Source organism: Mycteria americana, chromosome 16 (genome assembly GCF_035582795.1).
Source record: "Mycteria americana isolate JAX WOST 10 ecotype Jacksonville Zoo and Gardens chromosome 16, USCA_MyAme_1.0, whole genome shotgun sequence".
Lineage (NCBI taxonomy): Eukaryota > Metazoa > Chordata > Aves > Ciconiiformes > Ciconiidae > Mycteria > Mycteria americana.
Window position 1 is genome coordinate 12,904,639 of NC_134380.1, and position 17,041 is coordinate 12,921,679.

The 17,041-nt window shown below is 53.7% G+C and overlaps 2 protein-coding genes across 2 annotated transcripts in view; one reads left to right on the forward strand and one right to left on the reverse strand.

Annotated features, from left to right (window-relative positions):
- Nucleotides 1–17,041, reverse strand: part of SLC39A11 (solute carrier family 39 member 11) — a 101,027-nt gene that overhangs the window by 25,013 nt on the left and 58,973 nt on the right. The window lies entirely within an intron of this gene.
- RPL38 (ribosomal protein L38) overlaps nucleotides 3,198–17,041 on the forward strand; it is a 250,828-nt gene continuing 236,984 nt past the window's right edge. Inside the window, exon 1 of the mRNA XM_075518764.1 lies at nucleotides 3,198–3,207. The gene's annotated coding sequence lies outside the window, so the exon portion shown is untranslated. The remainder of the gene's footprint in view (nucleotides 3,208–17,041) is intronic.

Below are 17,041 nucleotides of genomic sequence, written 5' to 3' on the forward strand. Positions count from 1 at the left end.
GAGAAAATTCCCACCTTGCAGATTATTTTAGATTACGGTTAATTCCATAATTTTAGATTACGGTCAATCCCATAAACCCCAAAGAAAATCAGCCGAGGAGCCTTCCCAAGAGGGCAGCGGGTGCCGGAGACCTGCGATCCACCACTGCTGCCTCCGTGCAGCTCCTCGGGGATAACTGCTCCATCCTTCCCCGCTCCCCTCCTGCCCTTTCTCAAACTTTTCTTACCCTCCCACCACTGGCACAGCTCCCTCATCTCTCGCAGAAAAAAAAAAATTAAAAAAAAATCTTATTTTCAGAAAGCATCAAATCGCTGCTACTTTTTTTTTTTCCTTTGTTCAAAATCCCCGGGTTTGTTTTTGCAGCCTCTCTGGTATCGCTCCCCTCCCAGCGAGGTGGGGGGGGGGGGCAACAGTCAAAGAATAAATGCAATCCTGTTTTTGTAGCTGGCTGGGTTTTACAGCCCTCAAAGGAGGCAATTACCTGCTCGGGACTGCGGGGACTGTTCAGATGAGCATGCAAACAGGTTGAAAATGTCACTGAGAGTGTTTACCTGTGTACTGGAGGGTAAGGTCTCCGAAGAAGAGGACCCTGTGTGTGTGTTTGTGGTCTTCTGAATTTCCAGTTGCCTTGGAAACACACCATAGAAAGCAGCACTACCTCGGATAAGCACGGCGTTTGCATCCTTGAGTCCAGGCTGGGCATGGAGAACTGAAACACTCGACAGCTCCTCAGAGCCCTGATCCAGGGCTTGTGCCAAGGCTCCGGATGGAGACAGGGAAAAGGACAGCAGCAATCAACCCTACGTACAGGGTTACGGGGTAAGGGGACTCCACGTTGTCCCTAAAATACCACGACTGGGTGCTAACTCCATCTAGTAAAACGGCCAGAGGAACCGAGGCACGCGCCAGACCCGGGAGGGACCACACGCTCGTGCAAAGCTCTTGTGAAAAGCTCTCACGCTGCCCAACACCACCTGCCCGGGAGGTGGGCGAGCAGCCGGGGGCAGGAGCAGAGCCGTGGAGGGCTGCGATTGCCAAAGGGGCTGCAGACGGTGATGGCTTCCAAGGTCTCTGCTCTGCAGGCAGCGAAGCAAACTTTGGGAGGCAGACCTTTCTAAAAACGTTTAATGGCTGTGCTCGGTACGGCTATGAGGATGTAATGAAGCTCCACACAAATGGGTCTGGCACTGCTCTTCCAAAAGATTTCTTTTTAAGCAAGACTTGCCCAGAGAGCAAAATTCAAAGGACAAAAGTGCTCATTTGTGTGAATAACGAAAATAGCTTTGACAGAGGGGAAAAACCACAACGATTTCCCCGCTGCAAAGCAAGTCTCACGGAATAAGAAACTCAGCAGTGCAATTAATGAAAGTACAAATTACATATACATGGAAACAAATTACGGGAAATTAAAATCAACAGATGGTGCGTAGTGAACTGCTTATTTGGAGAGGGAGAAGCAGCCGATGGTGGAAGCTGCGGCACGGTGGAGATGCTCACCAGCCCGGAGAGGAGGAGGTGACAGGGCAGCCTCTGGCCACGGGCTCATCGGGTCCCCGCTTCCCCCGAGAGGACACGAGAGCCGGGGCAGGACGAGTACGACCACGAATCGGCCAACGGGCTGGTGACCGCAGAGCATCCGACGGGAACCCACAGCCAAGCAAGTCTGGTGCCACGTGTGGTCCAGAAACAGCAGGGACCCCAGCACATCCCGTGGTCACTGCTGATGCTTGGGAAGCCTCTAATTCTACGTAGTAGATATCGTGTGACACACTCAGCCCATTGCTGTGATTTGCTTCAAATATTTCATTTAGAAAAGCCTGCCAAGATCACACAATAACTTCGCCGCTTCAAAAATACAGGTTCAGCCTCTTTCAAAGAAGATGTCAAACCTCAAAACGACTCTGTTTTGCAGGTAAGCGAGCAGAGACACAAAGATTTACATGGAAAACAAACAGAAAGAGCTTGCTGCCAGTTTGCCCACACTCAAAACTCACAGCCAGCTCAGCCCTCCGGTTGCAGCCCCTCTCTTGGGTATTCTGCACACACTCAAATTATAAATAGCCCAAGTGACTTCTTCAGACGGGAAAAGACACAAAAAGAGAAAGGTTAATGTTTCTGTGTCAACCACTTACAGATATGCTGCACCGAAGGCTCTGCAAATGGATGACTAGGACAGGAGGTCACTGAAGATGGGTATGGGAGAGCAGATTTTGTTACCCACCGAAGGCTCAGACATCAGCTTGAAAAATAAACAGCCCTGTGCGATTTCTGGTTCTTGGCACCATCCCGAGCAAAGGCAAAGAGGAGCACAGTCCCGGGCAACCCTGAACAACTGAAGGATTTACGGCGGGCCACCGCTCTGCAGAGGGCAAGGCAAAAGCCCCACAGCTTGGGATGTGAAAGAGGGTGGAAGGCAGGCGTGCACGTCCCACAGGACGTGTCAGAGCGGGTTTTTCTAAGGATTTCCGTGGCTGAAGCAGTTGTCAGCCCCTCTCGCAACCGGTGATGGAGCTGGAAGAGCTGGAGGGTCCGCACGACCCTGTTAGCTGGAGAGCTCACGGTGAAGGCGCCAGGCTGGGGTGTTAATTCAGCATCTCCTTGCAGAGTTGCAGAACAAAGAAAGACAGACATAAGCAATCTCAGCCACCGTCAAGAAAATGCTTCTGTTTAACCTAAACGAAGGGATTTTGCCTCTCTTGGGCTTCCTTGGCTTTACAATTCAAGATGCTTTATCCTGATAAGGCATTACCCATGGATCAGACCAATCCTACGCTAACTTAAGGATCAGCTACAAACCTCTCAGCCGGCAGTGCTCGTTGCAAAGGCATGTTTTCCTCTCTGCTTGTTTTCCGAGAAGAGAAAAAAAACCTTCAAAACCTCAACCTCCAAAGCAATAACCGTGCTGGAGGGTCACTACAGAGACTCGTGTTGTTAATGTCGGGTGGCTACGGGATACGTTATGGCAGTCTGCTGATCGCGGTGGCGAGGGCAAAAAGCATGATAACCATAGCTCTCCTTACATACGACATCTGGTATGCAAGAGCTGGGGAGCAAGAACCTAAACCAGGGCACCTTCAGAGCACCATGGCCCATCTATCAGCCCCAAAGCCAAGGGGAACCCATTTTCCCTGCTCTGGGAGCTCATACCATCTCTGGGGCCAAGCCCTGCCATCCTCCTCCACTCCCCCTTAGCTTCTGGCTGTTGCTGCGTGCAGGATCAGCTCCCTCCTCCGCAGCCTCAGAGGGGACGTTCAGAGCAACGCGGATGGTGGCCACGGGCACAGCAGGAGAGGACCACACGGGAGCGGGGACAGCACGCAGGTCTAGCAAGAGCATTGCTCTGAGCCCAAAAAGCATCTTCACAGGGAAGGCAGCCAGCCCAAAATTTGGAAAGGAAAAGCCAAGAGGGAACACCGCAGCAAGGAGGAGTCGGTGCAAAGGGAAGGACCGTGGAAAGGGGAGCAGAGCAAAGCTAGATGAGCAGAGAGTCACGTCAAGGCACCACGGGCAGGCAGAAGGCGATGGCACAGTACGACACGACGGCCGCAGCACTGAGCAGAGCAGCCGAGGAGAGATTTACGCAGCGCATGAAAAGCTGGCGAGGAGGACGTCAGCCAAGGGAGCAAAGTGAGGGGCACGCTGCTCTCAGCACGCCTCCGACACCTTCACGCTTGGCCTGAGGTCCCCAGCTCCCCCAGCATTCCAGCACCAGCGAGCAGAGGGGACTCGGATGCGTGCAGCAGGCTGTTACAGCTCTGGTTTTATTTTTACTTTAATTTCATTTCAGTGCCCCATCGGCAGAGCTGCAAAGCAGCACAAGATGTTCCATCTCATTGAGCCAGGAGGACAGTGACAACATTCCCGTCTGCTCTAATCCATAGGAGCACACGAATTTGTATCAGCAATAGCGTGGCCAGCAGGAGCAGGGCAGTGATCGTCCCCTGCACTCGGCACTGGTGAGGCTGCACCTCGAATGCTGTGTTCAGTGTTGGGCCCCTCACTCCAAGAGAGACATTGAGGGGCTGGAGCGTGTCCAGAGAAGGGCAACGGAGCTGGGGAAGGGTCTGGAGCACAAGGCTGATGGGGAGCGGCTGAGGGACCTGGGGTTGTTCAGCCTGGAGAAAAGGAGGCTGAGGGGAGACCTCATCGCTTTCTACAACTACCTGAAAGGAGGCTGTAGAGAGGTGGGGTTGGTCTCTTCCCCCAGGTAACAAGTGATGGGACAAGAGGAAATGGCCTCAAGTTGCGCCAGGGGAGGTTTAGACTGGATATGAGGAAATTTTTCTTCACCGAGAGGGTTATCAAGCATTGGAACAGACTGCCCAGGGAAGTGGTTGAGTCGCCATCCCTGGAGGTATTTAAAGGACGTTTGGATGAGGTACTTAGAGACATGGTGTAATGGTGGGCTTGGCAGTGTTAGGTTTATGGTTGGACTCGATGATCTTAAAGGTCTTTTCCAACCTAAATGACTCTATGATTCTATGAATTGGCTGGGATGGGCTTTGGGATGAGGCCCAGCACTGACCCATCTCTTCCCCCTCGGCATGGAAAGCACTGCATCTCCCACCCCATGCTGGGATCTTCCTGGGGAGGCCAAAGCTCTTCAGCCCCCCCGGAACCACGCTGCAGCCCCGAGGGGACCGCGTGGGCTCCTGAGATGCATCACCGTGGTGCTCTGAGCTACAGGAGGGTGTCTTGTCTTTGGACTAGCCCCCAAAAAAGTGCCTAGTGCTGCACTTCCCAGGCAACTCTTCTCCTTGGCAGGGAGGAGAGGAAGCTTTGCTCAGGCAGGAGCGAGGTGCCGGCACTGAGGCAGCCAGACCCCGCTGAAAGGGGCCGTGGTAGATGTGAGATGGTCCTGGGGCGCCTGGATGTGGCTCTGCACTGCCAGTTCCTAACCAACCCTCATACCAAAGTCCTGGATGAGGATAATGTACAAAATACACAAATAACTTCAAAAGGGAGAGATTTACTGAAGAGATGCTTCACCTTTGAAAGTAGAAGGCTCAGTCATTAACAGAGACGGCTCCAGACAGCCCAGGCTCGCTGCTCAGATACACGCTGACGGTGCTGTACGTGCCTGCTCGATCAAAGGGGAGGGAACCCCAAACTACGCAGAAGTTGGGAAACTAAGAGATCGAACTCACCTGGGAAGCTGCTTCGCTTTCCCTGGTCGAAATCTAGTTTTGCCCACTTGCCCTGGTGTGAAATCGCCTCCTGCTGCTGCCCACAGCGTTGAACGCTGTTTCTTTGCTCTCGCCCTCTCCAATATCTATTTTCCGAGAAGCACCGGCTCCAGCCCTGCCCGGAGCGGCCGGCCGTGCGGAGAGCGTCCGCTTCCACGCTCACATAGCAGGGCTCGTCCCCCAGCGCCTCCGGCTGCAAATGCCAAGGGAACCTTAAGTTCAAAGGATCAACTTGAAAGTGGAACGGCTGATTCCATCCCATCAAACCTCTCCCTTATCACCCACCGCCCGAGTCCGTTAAGAGCTTGGCAAGCTGAAAGAACCGGGTGAAATTAAGCAGGCTGCGGTTTTAAATCCTATTCAGGGCAGCTTATGCGGCCAGGCAGGGATCACAGCCCTCCGCCGCCCGCTCTGCAGCTCGGTCAGCAACCAGAAAAACCCTCCTGCAAACCCAGGGTCTGGGTTTCGCGGGGCTCGTCGAGCTCCTGCCCTCGCCAGCTCCGGTTTTGAGCGTGAAATGAGCTTCGCAGCCACCGTGGGAAGCCATTCGTAATCCTCGGGAGAAGGCCTGTTCACAAAACCAACCAAAAATAAAATAAAAGCCCTTCAGATTCCGTAGAAATCCAAACGGGTAAATAGCAAGCATCGCTCACAGGGCCTTGATAAATTACAGCAGCAAGTAAATTAACCTCAGTTATTATGTTTCTCTTATATGCCATAAAGAGCAGGAAAATGAACATAAGCTGTGGATAGAGAACAATATCCTACAGGAATGTTAACAAAAAAAAAAAAAAACAACCCCCACTAAACAAAATTCACTTTTCTTTCCAAATCAGTTTGCAATCACTTAAGACAGGATTTTTCAGGAATAAAGAAAATGACGTTGCAGCATCGCGGAGCTCGTGCCTCGTCCTGGCAGGGCAAGGAGGGATCGCTGCTGTACCCCCTGCCTGTTTTGCAGGCAGCGATGCCGCTCGCCTGCCCCCTGCTCGCTCTCGTCTCGCGTACGAACGCAGCAGCAGGCAGAGCCGCACCGGGAGGCTACAGGCAGAGCTGGCAGCCCGCTCTTGTGGAACAGCATCAGAGGTGTTAGGACTTTTTTTTTTCCCCCCCTTTTCTGGATGTACAAGCGGGTTAGGACGGCAGTGACGGGAACACAGACCCACCCGTTATCGGTTACTTTATCCCATGCCTCCCGCTCTCCCAGAGGATGCGCTCGGCAGGGTGCCGGCAGCACAGCCCACCCATCGCCCACCCATGGGTGTCTTTGCCTAAAAAATACCCTTGCAGTTTCCTAACTCCTCTGGGGATGCGAGCAGGGGAGGAGGATCCGCGGTGACGATAAAACAAGGAGCAACTCACAGATCCTGCAGTCTGAGCGGAGGCAAAATCTTGGGCTTGGAGGGAGGGCAAAGATTAGAGGAAAAGCAGGGTTTGTAAATAACTTCTACCTACAGCAGAAATACCGCAGCTCTGCCTGCCGGGGACATCGGATTTCTGGGGCAGATAAGGAGAGCACGGCTCAGCGGAGGCTTGTGCCTGCAGAGCTTTGAAAGAAATGGAAAGAATTCTGGATTTAACAGCAGTAAATGCCTTTCTTTGTGAGTAAAGGAAAGAGTCTGCGATGCTGAGAATACCCTTTGCACGAGCTAACGCACACCCAACGCAACACAGGACCACGGGTGCCAACACGGATGCCAGGCCAGAGACACGCTCGCAGGGTTCATCGCAAAAGCATCCTCTGATTAAACGAAGCAAACACCGCTGGGCTCATAAACGGCTGCCCGAGTCCTTCTCCTTGGTAATACCGAGGGCTGCACCAGCTATATGTACCTTAGTGCTTTACACCCCCCGACCCACGCTCCGCCAGCACGTCGAGCCCGGCAGCAGCGTTAACGGAGCCAGGGGTGACACGCTCTCCTCCTGCGAGGATCTTAACAAGTGATAGGACAAGAGGAAATGGCCTCAAGTTGCGCCAGGGGAGGTTTAGACTGGATATTAGGAAATTTTTCTTCACCGAGAGGGTTATCAAGCACTGGAACAGGCTGCCCAGGGAAGGGGTTGAGTCCCCGTCCCTGGAGGTATTTAAAGGACGTTTGGATGAGGTGCTGAGGGACATGGTGTAGTGGTGGGCTTGGCAGTGTTAGGTTTACGGTTGGACTCGATGATCTTAAAGGTCTTTTCCAACCTATACGATTCTGTGGTTCTGTGATTTACGAAGCGAATTCTCCTGGGTCAGCAAATGAACACGCTTCCTTTAGGAAGGTACTATGGATGCCAACATGCCATCAATTATTCATCCTGCTCCTTGAAGAACCGTTAAGTTCCTAGTGGGAAATTAATCCTGCTATAACGAGGTTTGTACTTCTTTGAGAGTTTAAGCACGTCCCTATTGCCACTATTCAAACGCTAAGTTTTTTTCCCCCCAAGATCAAACTCCAGCTCCCTCTAGGTAACATCGTTTTGCCATTACTGCACAGGAAAGTGCAGAGATTACCAGATTTCAGTGATTTTCATGTTTCTAGGTATCCACCATTATAAGACTAGCAAGCAGGAGGTTAAAGGCATTTTCGAAAGACTTTTTTTTTTTTTTTTTCTTTTTTTAACTTAACCAAGCCAGAAAGCAGCAGATCTCACTTTGCATTGGAAGCATGAATCCTACCGCTGCTCCAGAGGTGGCCTTGCTTGGCCACCACCCGCACACACACGTAGCAGTACGTCCCCATCAGCTCCAGTCCTGGTAAGCGGTGTTTCCCCCAAAGCCCCGGCTGTCCCCGCAGGCACCTCTGGCACAAGACCAGAGCTCCTAGCACAGCGGATCGAGCGCTCTTACTCTTGACCCGCTGCTCAACGCAGGCAACCCGGCCGCTCTCCGCATTGCATTTCTCTTCCACGTCCATAACCACAGGCTCTTCTGAGCAAGAGCGCCGGGATCTCTGGCACGCAACTTCCCCATAAGAAGCTGCTTGGCCAGATTTCCACCTCCCCGTGCAGTGCCGGAGCCCTGGGACACCGTTCGCCTCCTGCTTCAGCCCACGCGGCCGCTCCTCGAGATGCCAGCAGCACGCTCCCGGCTCCCCAGGGCTTCCAGCAAACTGCGCTAGCACAAGAGCATGGTGATGTTACCCCCCTGAAAGCCCACAGCCCCGGCTCCCCAGCCCCAATTCCCTCAAAGGCCGTAAGAAGAAAGGCGCCTTTTCCAGACCTGCATGAATTGCCCCACCAGCACGTGTAAGATTTTCCATCCCCACGCTAGAAACCGCCGCTGCCCATGCACGCACGTATAACACACCTACATCTTCTGGTTAAACGCTTATGGCACTCATCGCGGCTGCCGTGAGAACAAACCAAGCTGCAGTTTATTATAAAAGATTGCTGCTCCGTAGGGTTTGGCTTCGATTCAGCTCACCCAGGTGGGACGCAGCTCCCCGGGCTCAGGCTGGTCTGTCACGGGGGGAGATAAACGTGCAGAAGTCCTCGTCCTCTAAACGTGCACGTGAAAAGGATCCGGGGAGCAGCGACAGATTGTGGTGTGGACGGAGCAAAGGCACAGGAGTCCCTCGAGCGTTACACTGTCATGAATTACCATTAAGCGGTGACAGCGTGCTTGACCTGAAGGCAGCTCTTCAGCCGCACGTACAAGCCGTCCGCAGAGATCCCAACGCCAACAGGAGCTGTGACAAAGTCACATTGGCCAAGCAGGATTTCAACGCGTTTTATGCCTTCTCTGCAGCCCTGCAGAAGAAGCCAACGAACGAAGCCAGATCACTCCTAATTACTACCCTAACCAAAAATCCTTTCAGCAGAACACAAAGACAAAATTTAAATTATTAATTTGCAGTTTACAGCGGCATGTATTATTATTTGCGGTATGAATTATTCACTTGTCCCCTCTCCTCCCCCGGGTTCCCAATGAACGAGAGCTTTTGTTTGAGGAATGTATGGTGGGACAGGGAAGCGGCCCGGTCCCCTTTCCCCCGCGGATTCGCACGCCGCAGCCCACGCAGCGCTCGCATCCTGACCCTGCCAACAGACGGTGACAGGACAGAGAAAACAAAACCCAAGGCACCAGCTGGATTAATCTGCTCAGACAAAGCAGTCCTGGGCAATCATTATTCTCACGACTATTTGCAACCACGGGCAGATGCCGGCAGCGAGCAGGCAGAGCAGCGAAACCCCACAGATCCCGCCCAGCAGAGCCTCACCGCGCCTCCCCTCCGAAATGCTGGCTGTGAAAAAAGCAATAGGAGAAATAAACCCGTTTTGGTGCTGTCTTACACCGTAACGCCCCGGAGGAAGCAAACAAATGAAACGTGTGAGCGTGGCTGGGCACATCGTGCAGAGAGCTGCCAGCGCCGGCACGGCTGGTACCGATGGGAAGCCCTGCAGTGCCTGCTCAGGTAATCCCACGTTGATGGGGGGAAAAAAAGGCGTGTGGGGATGAAACTCGATAAAGGTTTGTGGGGACGGCGGCAGCAGGAAAGCACAGCAAAGCCAGGCAGTTTGAAAATGGAGAGAAATTGCCTTTCTGGGTAGGGAATTGCAGGCAAGCCATCACAGACCTGCTTCAGCATCGCACACTAGCTCAGCTCCTCTCTCCTGCTCCGGGGACAGCTCTATAAATGACTCAGGAGTTTACCCATTAGAGGCATTAATAAAGCACCGATTCAGCAGCGGCTGAGGCCCGTGACGTGCATACACTAAGCTGAAAGAAGGTGAAACATCTCAAAAGCTTCTGACGTGCCCAGACAGCTCAACTCCGCCGCTTTGATTTCGAAAGATAAAAACTAATGGCGCAGCTTTGCCTCCAAGTTTTCCAGGGATTCGCGGATGGGTCCCATCAAGGTTACGCAAGAGGTGATGAAAAACAGCAGAGGATGACAGGGTCGAGCCAGCCACCACCTGGAAAAGCAAACAGCCGAAATCCCCAGCTCACCAGCACTTAACAGCAGAACGGACACAAAGAAAGCCAAACCATATTGCTGTGTGCGACGCCACGGAGTTAAAAGGCCATTAAAAGGGGATTTTAAGCCCCAATGGGCTACCAAATGCCTTACCCTGGGGGGGTCCCAGGCAATTTTACAGGAGCTTTGCCTGAAAACAGCCTCCAGAATTGGGCGCTCACACCAGTGAAGCCACCTGTGTGCAAGCAGCCGAGCTGAAGGGGTTTGCTTGGGTTTGAAACAAGGAGGGGACCAGCGAGCCCGAGCTGCTCAGAGCAAACCTGGTAGGATGTGACACGAGGTGACTCTGGGCAACTCATGGCAACATGGAGATACGGGGAAAAACCAGCCCAAGAGAAGCCCGTGGCCTTGCTCAAGGGTTTGTGTCCATTAAACAAGGTGGAATTTGGGTAGCACGAGGCAATTCCCCTAATGCCACCTCCTGGTTTGCCCCGCAGGAGCCAGACCATCTACATCCCATCCTGTTCCACTTTTCTTCCCCTTTCACCAAAGCACAACGACGTGGAGCAAATCGTCATTTCAGTCCATCGAGCTGCAATGGCCTAAACAGGAGCCGGTGAGGCAGCATATGGCCACGGCTTACACCGGAGATACCTGATTTTAAAGAATTAAAGGTGCTGGCATTAACTGCCCAACATCCCACAACTCCTTCATCATGGAAACACTTCTCTGGAAGAAGAAAATTCTCTCCCGGATTAACAACCCAGAACTACCCTAAAAGCAGGGACCGACCTGTGCTGGAAACGCTCTCTTCCCCAACCTCTCACAACCTGAATCCATCAGGGATATTTAATGTTTCATTTCTAGCACGCAAATCATTTCGCAGGCCACTGCTCACCGATGTTTAATGCAATAGATCGGTGAGATCTGCTGGGGATAAGAAAGAAAAAGGAGCTTCCACATGCATATTTCAGTGGACTTTCATTCCAGCTGGTGAAAATACTGTATTTAATTGGCTTTTGTCACCTTTGCGGCTGTTACCGCTTACAAAACACCAGTCACCAACTCAAAACGATGCCGCAGAGATAAATGTACATTATCAGTTCTCCGCTGGCTTTCCAGGTGTCTGCCTGCAAATGAGTTTTTGAAATACGAGCCGCTCTCAGGGGGGCATTAGAGACCCTGCGACTCTCGCCCCTCTGCCCACGCTCTCCCCCCCTTTCACGGTGCCAGCGCGACGGGCTGTGACACTCCCCAGGCTGCAGGGAAAAACTTCCCAACCGTGCCCACGTAATACACTAAATTACATTTACGTCGGGCTGTTATTAACGCACTGCTTCCTGAGGCATCCCAGACCCGAAGCCTCAGCCTCCGTCTGCCCAGGAGGAGCAAGGGGAAGTCCCGAGGGAGCCAAGCCGGTGGCCATGGAGCTGAAAGAGCCCAGAGCCCGGGGCCAGGGCCCTTCCCGTCCCCGGCAGTGACACAGCCCCGCTCTGCGGAGCGGCACCCGCACCTTGGGTGCACGCAGAGGACAGGGAAACAGCGATGCGCGGCATACACAGGCACCCAAGAGAGCCCTGTTGTGCCCACGGGAGGATTTCTTTTTAGCCTCCACCTTTACAGGACCAGGTTTTTGCTGGTGGCATCTTGCCTCGAGCAGAGGAACGGGGCAGAGCCGTCCCACGCTGCTGAGAGCATCACCCATGGCTGGGGCTGCTGCCTGCATCCTTCGCCCGGTGCCGGCACCTCGCCCGGCCGCCTCCCCACGCTTTCCACCCTCTTGCACAGAAGCTTAATGACTTTGAGGAAGTCGTTTCAATCCATCGAGGTGCTTAATAGATGAAAATGTCAAAATACGTGCTGATGAGGCGACAATTAATGGAAGGTTTAATGAAAGGTTAAAGCAACCTTTCCCAGAGCGAGCGTGTGCGTGCGGCCGTGCTCCTCCTGATCCCACATGAGTCACTGCCGTGCGAAACACTCCGGTTAGCACTGATCACCCAGCTTTGTCTTTGTGGGCTGCATCCGATCTGACCTTTCTCCTCTCCCCCCGGCCGCTCGCAGGGCCATCACGTCGCAGCACCATTGCAAACAACAACCGCTCGATCCCTGACGCATCCGCGCCTAAAGGGTCCCTCTGGAAATCAAATCGGAGATGCGATGGGCAGCAGCCTCGGAAAACCACATTCCAGGCTGCTTCTTCTCCCCGGAGCAGAAAACACTGTGAAAAATTCATGACTGTTCAAACGTGCATCTTTCCAGCCTTCTGAGTCAGGAGCGCAGGCTGAGCCGTCCCAGGGCCAGCGCTCTCCTCTGCTCCCCTTGACCCTCCGCAGCACTTGAACTCCATCGAATTGCTCCACAACGTGCTCACCGCACACGCAGACGCCTTCCCTTACCCGTGTCTTCCTTTTCACCCTCTTCTCCGAAACGCAAGCTGCAGAGAAATCTTCTCCTCCTTCTTCTTACTAAAAATAATGCCTTTCAGTAGAAATCAAAGGTGCTCCAAGAGGGCCCAAGAACAGCCATTAAGAGCGATGCAACCAGCAGAAGTGACAGTGGAAGGAGGTCTGCTGTAATTTCAGAAAGAGGCATCGCACAGATGAGACACAGATTAATCGGCGCAGCTAAACGGCTCCCGTTCTCATGCTCTGCCGAACCCCAGTGGGCACCAAACGCATATTAAAGTCAAGAATTGTAAAATAGTCTCAATTTCAATAGACCAACAAAAAACCCCATCATTCAAAATGAATGTTACCAACCTTTAATGGATCTCTGAGAATATTCATATAAATAATCCCTTTTCTTTATAATTGAGATGTAATATCCCACTTACTGCCCCGGCCCTCTCTCAGACGGCTGAGTGCATGAGAGCACCAGGAGAGTGAATTCAATCAATTTTTTGCTAATGACAAAGTAACCAGCCTGGAAATCACCCCCTCCCAAGGAACACCAACTGCCAGCACAGTACGCAGCCTCTGTGCTGCTGCAGCCACCCACAAACCCCTCTCTCCATACCCTCCTCTTCGGCAACAGGCAATCTCTTTGCGTCCTCAAATTCACCATCATCTGAGGCCCAGCTCCGCCACAGAAAACATCAGCTCTGGTTTGGGTCTGACAGACAAGCTCTTGCTGAACCTTGCTGCCTTGGTTTAAGGTTTAAAAAGCTGCAGCCTCCAGCATCCCACCCTGCACCCGCCGGCGGAGCACGTCAAACCTGGACTCAACCACTGCCGTGCAGCGGTAAGTGTCGTGGATTAACCCCAGCCGGCAACTGAGCCCCCCCAGCCGCTCGCTCACTCCCCCCCGGTGGGATGGGGGAGAGAATCGGAAGAGTAAAAGTGACAAAACTCGTGGGTTGAGCTAAAGACAGGTTAATAGGAAAGCAAAAGCCGCTCACGCAAGCAAAGCAAAGCAAGGAATTCATTCGCTCCTTCCCATGGGCAGGCGGGTGTTCAGCCATCTCCAGGACAGCAGGGCCCCATCACGCGTAACGGTGACTTGGGAAGACAAACGCCATCACTCCCAACGTCCCCCTTCCTTCTGCTTCCCCAGCTTTATATACTGGGCATGATGCCGTATGGTATGGAATAGCCCTTGGGGCAGTGTGGGTCAGCTGTCCTGGCTGTGCCCCCTCCCAGCTTCTTCTGCACCCGGCAGAGCAGGGGAAGCTGAAAAGTCCTTGACCAGTGCAGAACAACTAAAACATCCCTGTGTTATCAGCACTGTTCTCAGCACAAATCCAAAACACAGCCCCATACCAGCCACTCTAAAGAAAATCAACTCTATCCCAGCCAAAACCAGCACAGGTAAGACACCCCCGCAGCAGGGTGCTCACCTGGGAGATGTCAAACCACCACACGCTTTAGGTACAAACCTCACCGTGAAGCTCCTTCCTCACCAGCGGGAAGCTATCCTTTTGTTTTGGACATGTCTCCACCAGTTAATAATTAAGAAGCACATTGCACACCTACAGCCCTCAATGCCAGGAGCTGGTTTTGGCAGACGTGCAGACAGGCCAGCCGAGGAGCGACGGATGGGACTCAATCGCTGTCCACACCGGAGATGTCCACAAGAGGGGACCGGGCCAAGGGGTGACAACGCTGGGGTCCCCACCAGCTTCCTCCACCTCCGGATCCCAGCCGGCGGTGCGGGGTGACGGCAGCTCAGGCATTCAGCTCCCGTTTGCAGCGTGAGCTGCCGGCACGGCATGGCAGGCAGGATCCCCCCCACACCAGCCAACAACCAGAACCAAACCCCACCGTCTGCTCCTCTCCACCAGACAGTCATAAAGCAGGAGACACATAAAAGGACATTAAAACTGGTTAAAGCTCTAAGAAGCCATAAAGAAAAGCAAGCGTCCAGGCAGCTCCCGTATCTAAGCCGGCGGTTGTCACCCCTGGGGCTGTCCCCAGCCAAATCCCACCGTGCAGAGGGCAGCAGGCAGGTCTCACGCTATCTGGCCCAAGGGCACTCAGCTGAACCGATCTCCTTTCCAGGAACAAGCGTGTTTCAAATCAATTTGACATTTACCATCCCTTGGTGCAGACTTCCCTTCTACCCCCGTTTCCTCGGGATAAAACAAGGCGGCAGCAGCACTTGCTGCCAGACCCCGCACCTTCCCTAGGGATGGAGAGGTGCCGCGGAGCTGCCACGGGGACGGGCAGGAGGTGCCTGGCCTAAATCGATCACCAACGCGAGGAGCTGCCACCGTCAGTAAAGGCCTCCGTCATGCCTTGATGTGAGGACACCCAGAGCCATTGACGCCAGCCCGGTGACGGGGGACACAAGCAGGGTGCCAGCACCATAAATCCTGTACCCTCTCCTCCGCACCGGCCCCGGGCTATACCTTCCCCCGGGCATCCTCTCCCCCTCACTCCAAGCGTTGGCTAGAACCTGACCTATGAGTTTTGGGGCTAAATCTCTCCCTCCTGGGCAAGCAGAGAAGGAGAGTCCCCAAAAACACTGCTGCATGCCAAAGCACAGTGCCGGTGCCAAACCGTGGTGCAGCCGGGTGCCTCTTGCTGCCACCTCGAAGCACAGTCCCAAGGGGGATGAACTTGGATGTTGTCACCTGGGGGTGCGGGGACCTTCCCCCCGACCCAGTCCAGCTTCCCAGGAGACTCATTCGTCCTTCCCATAGACTTCACCATCTAAAAGTTTCTCCATTTAAAATCTTTTCCCTCCTGCCCGTAGCGATACCCCACCTCCCTCCCCACAGCACCTTCGCCGCCAAGGGTGAATTTGTTCTGTATTTAGCTCACGCACTCTGTCCTGCCCCTTGCTTTGCTCCTTCTCATTAAAAAAAAAAAATAAATTCCAGCTTGTTCATGGATTCCTGGCAATGGGAACTGGAGAGCAAGCCTCTGGTGGAGCCATGTGAGATTTGGGGAGTGAGCAGGGGACATCAGTGCCACCTCGCACCACGACCCGGCAGCTCTGTGCACGCCGCAGTGCCGCTGCCGCGTCCCATTTGCTCCCTCCCGGACACCTCTGTTTAACATTGACACTTGAGGCAGAAACATCACAGAAATCGAAATGGGGAGCAAACACAGGAGTGACAGGACTGAATATGGAAAAGCAAGATATTTTCTTGCAGGAAGGAAAGGGCTGGAGCAAAGCGGATGACTCCAGCTCTGCATGCAGCTCCCGGGGATGGGCTCGTGGCGTGTGCCGGGGTCTGGGGCCGCCCTGCTCTGCCCACCGCATCGCAAAGAAAAAGGAAAATTCAGGTTTCCTTGGCAACGTTAGGGTGGCTGGAAGCATCACCTCGTGCCTGCCAGCAACCGGCCCCGGCGTCAGCCCCGCTGCCTCCCCCGGGAGCAAGCGGCAGCAGAGGAGGGTGCGCGGGCAGGGATGCTCCTCGGAGAGACGGAGGGATGGGGCACCACGGTCCCCACAGCGAGTGGGATCCCAGCCAGGTACCTGCCGTCAGCTGAGCTTTTGTGGAAGAGAAACACGTGTTTCCCAGCTGCCGGAGGAAAGCAAGGCAGGGCATCGCCACAACCCGACAGAGGAAACATCCGCAACTCCTTCCCTACCCTGCACACAACTGCCACGTACAGACACCCACCGGGAAGTGCCGCAGGCTCTGGTTAAGCCACCGAGGGTCCGAGGCAGGCGCAGACCCCCGCGACACCCCTGTGAGCACCGTGACTCCAGGGAGAGCCCCGGGCCATGAAGATGGTCGCATGAAGATGGTCAAAGATGGCCTTGGTCCTGTCCTCCATCTCGCCTAGAGCGGTGCGAGCGTTAGGGGCTCCTGCAGCATCTCCACGCCAGAGGACCCCCCGGTCTCACGCACCGGGGACATCCCTGCTGCACAGCACCACGGCTGGGCTCCGAGCAGAGCAGACCCCTCCGGGAGCTCCCCGGGGAGCCGGCAGCGGCCCCACGGCCCCTCGAGCTCCATCCTACCAGGCTCTCCTCTTCCCTTCTAAATGAGCGCAAAGAGAAAGGCGGTTCAGTTCACACCTCACTAATTGTTATTTGTGATACACCAGTAACATTTTAATTAATCTGAAGTCTTCAGCATAACAGCCACCCAAGGTACAAAGATAAACCAGAATAAACAGGGCTTGATTAAATACATAATTAATGTTCCACTAAACCCAGCATATATGAATATTAATTAGCAGGAATAGTCTGCAGTTTGGCATCTCCTGTCATTATCAATTTGTTCTTTACATTGGCAGCCCCATCTTTGGAACAAATTAACAAACCTTTTGCTTGCCGGCAGAGCCCTCTAAATACAAACCGCATGCGAGAGGCTGGTCTTTACATTCAATTATCTTCCCCGCACATTCACTGGCTTCTAGCACATTTGCCTGAAAACAAGATAGATGCATTGCCAAGACCGAAACATGTTCATCCCTAAATGGGGCTCAAAGTAAATAAAACTGTTCTCCGCTGGCAATAATAAGAGGGAGCCCATTCCCCACGAGTGGTGGA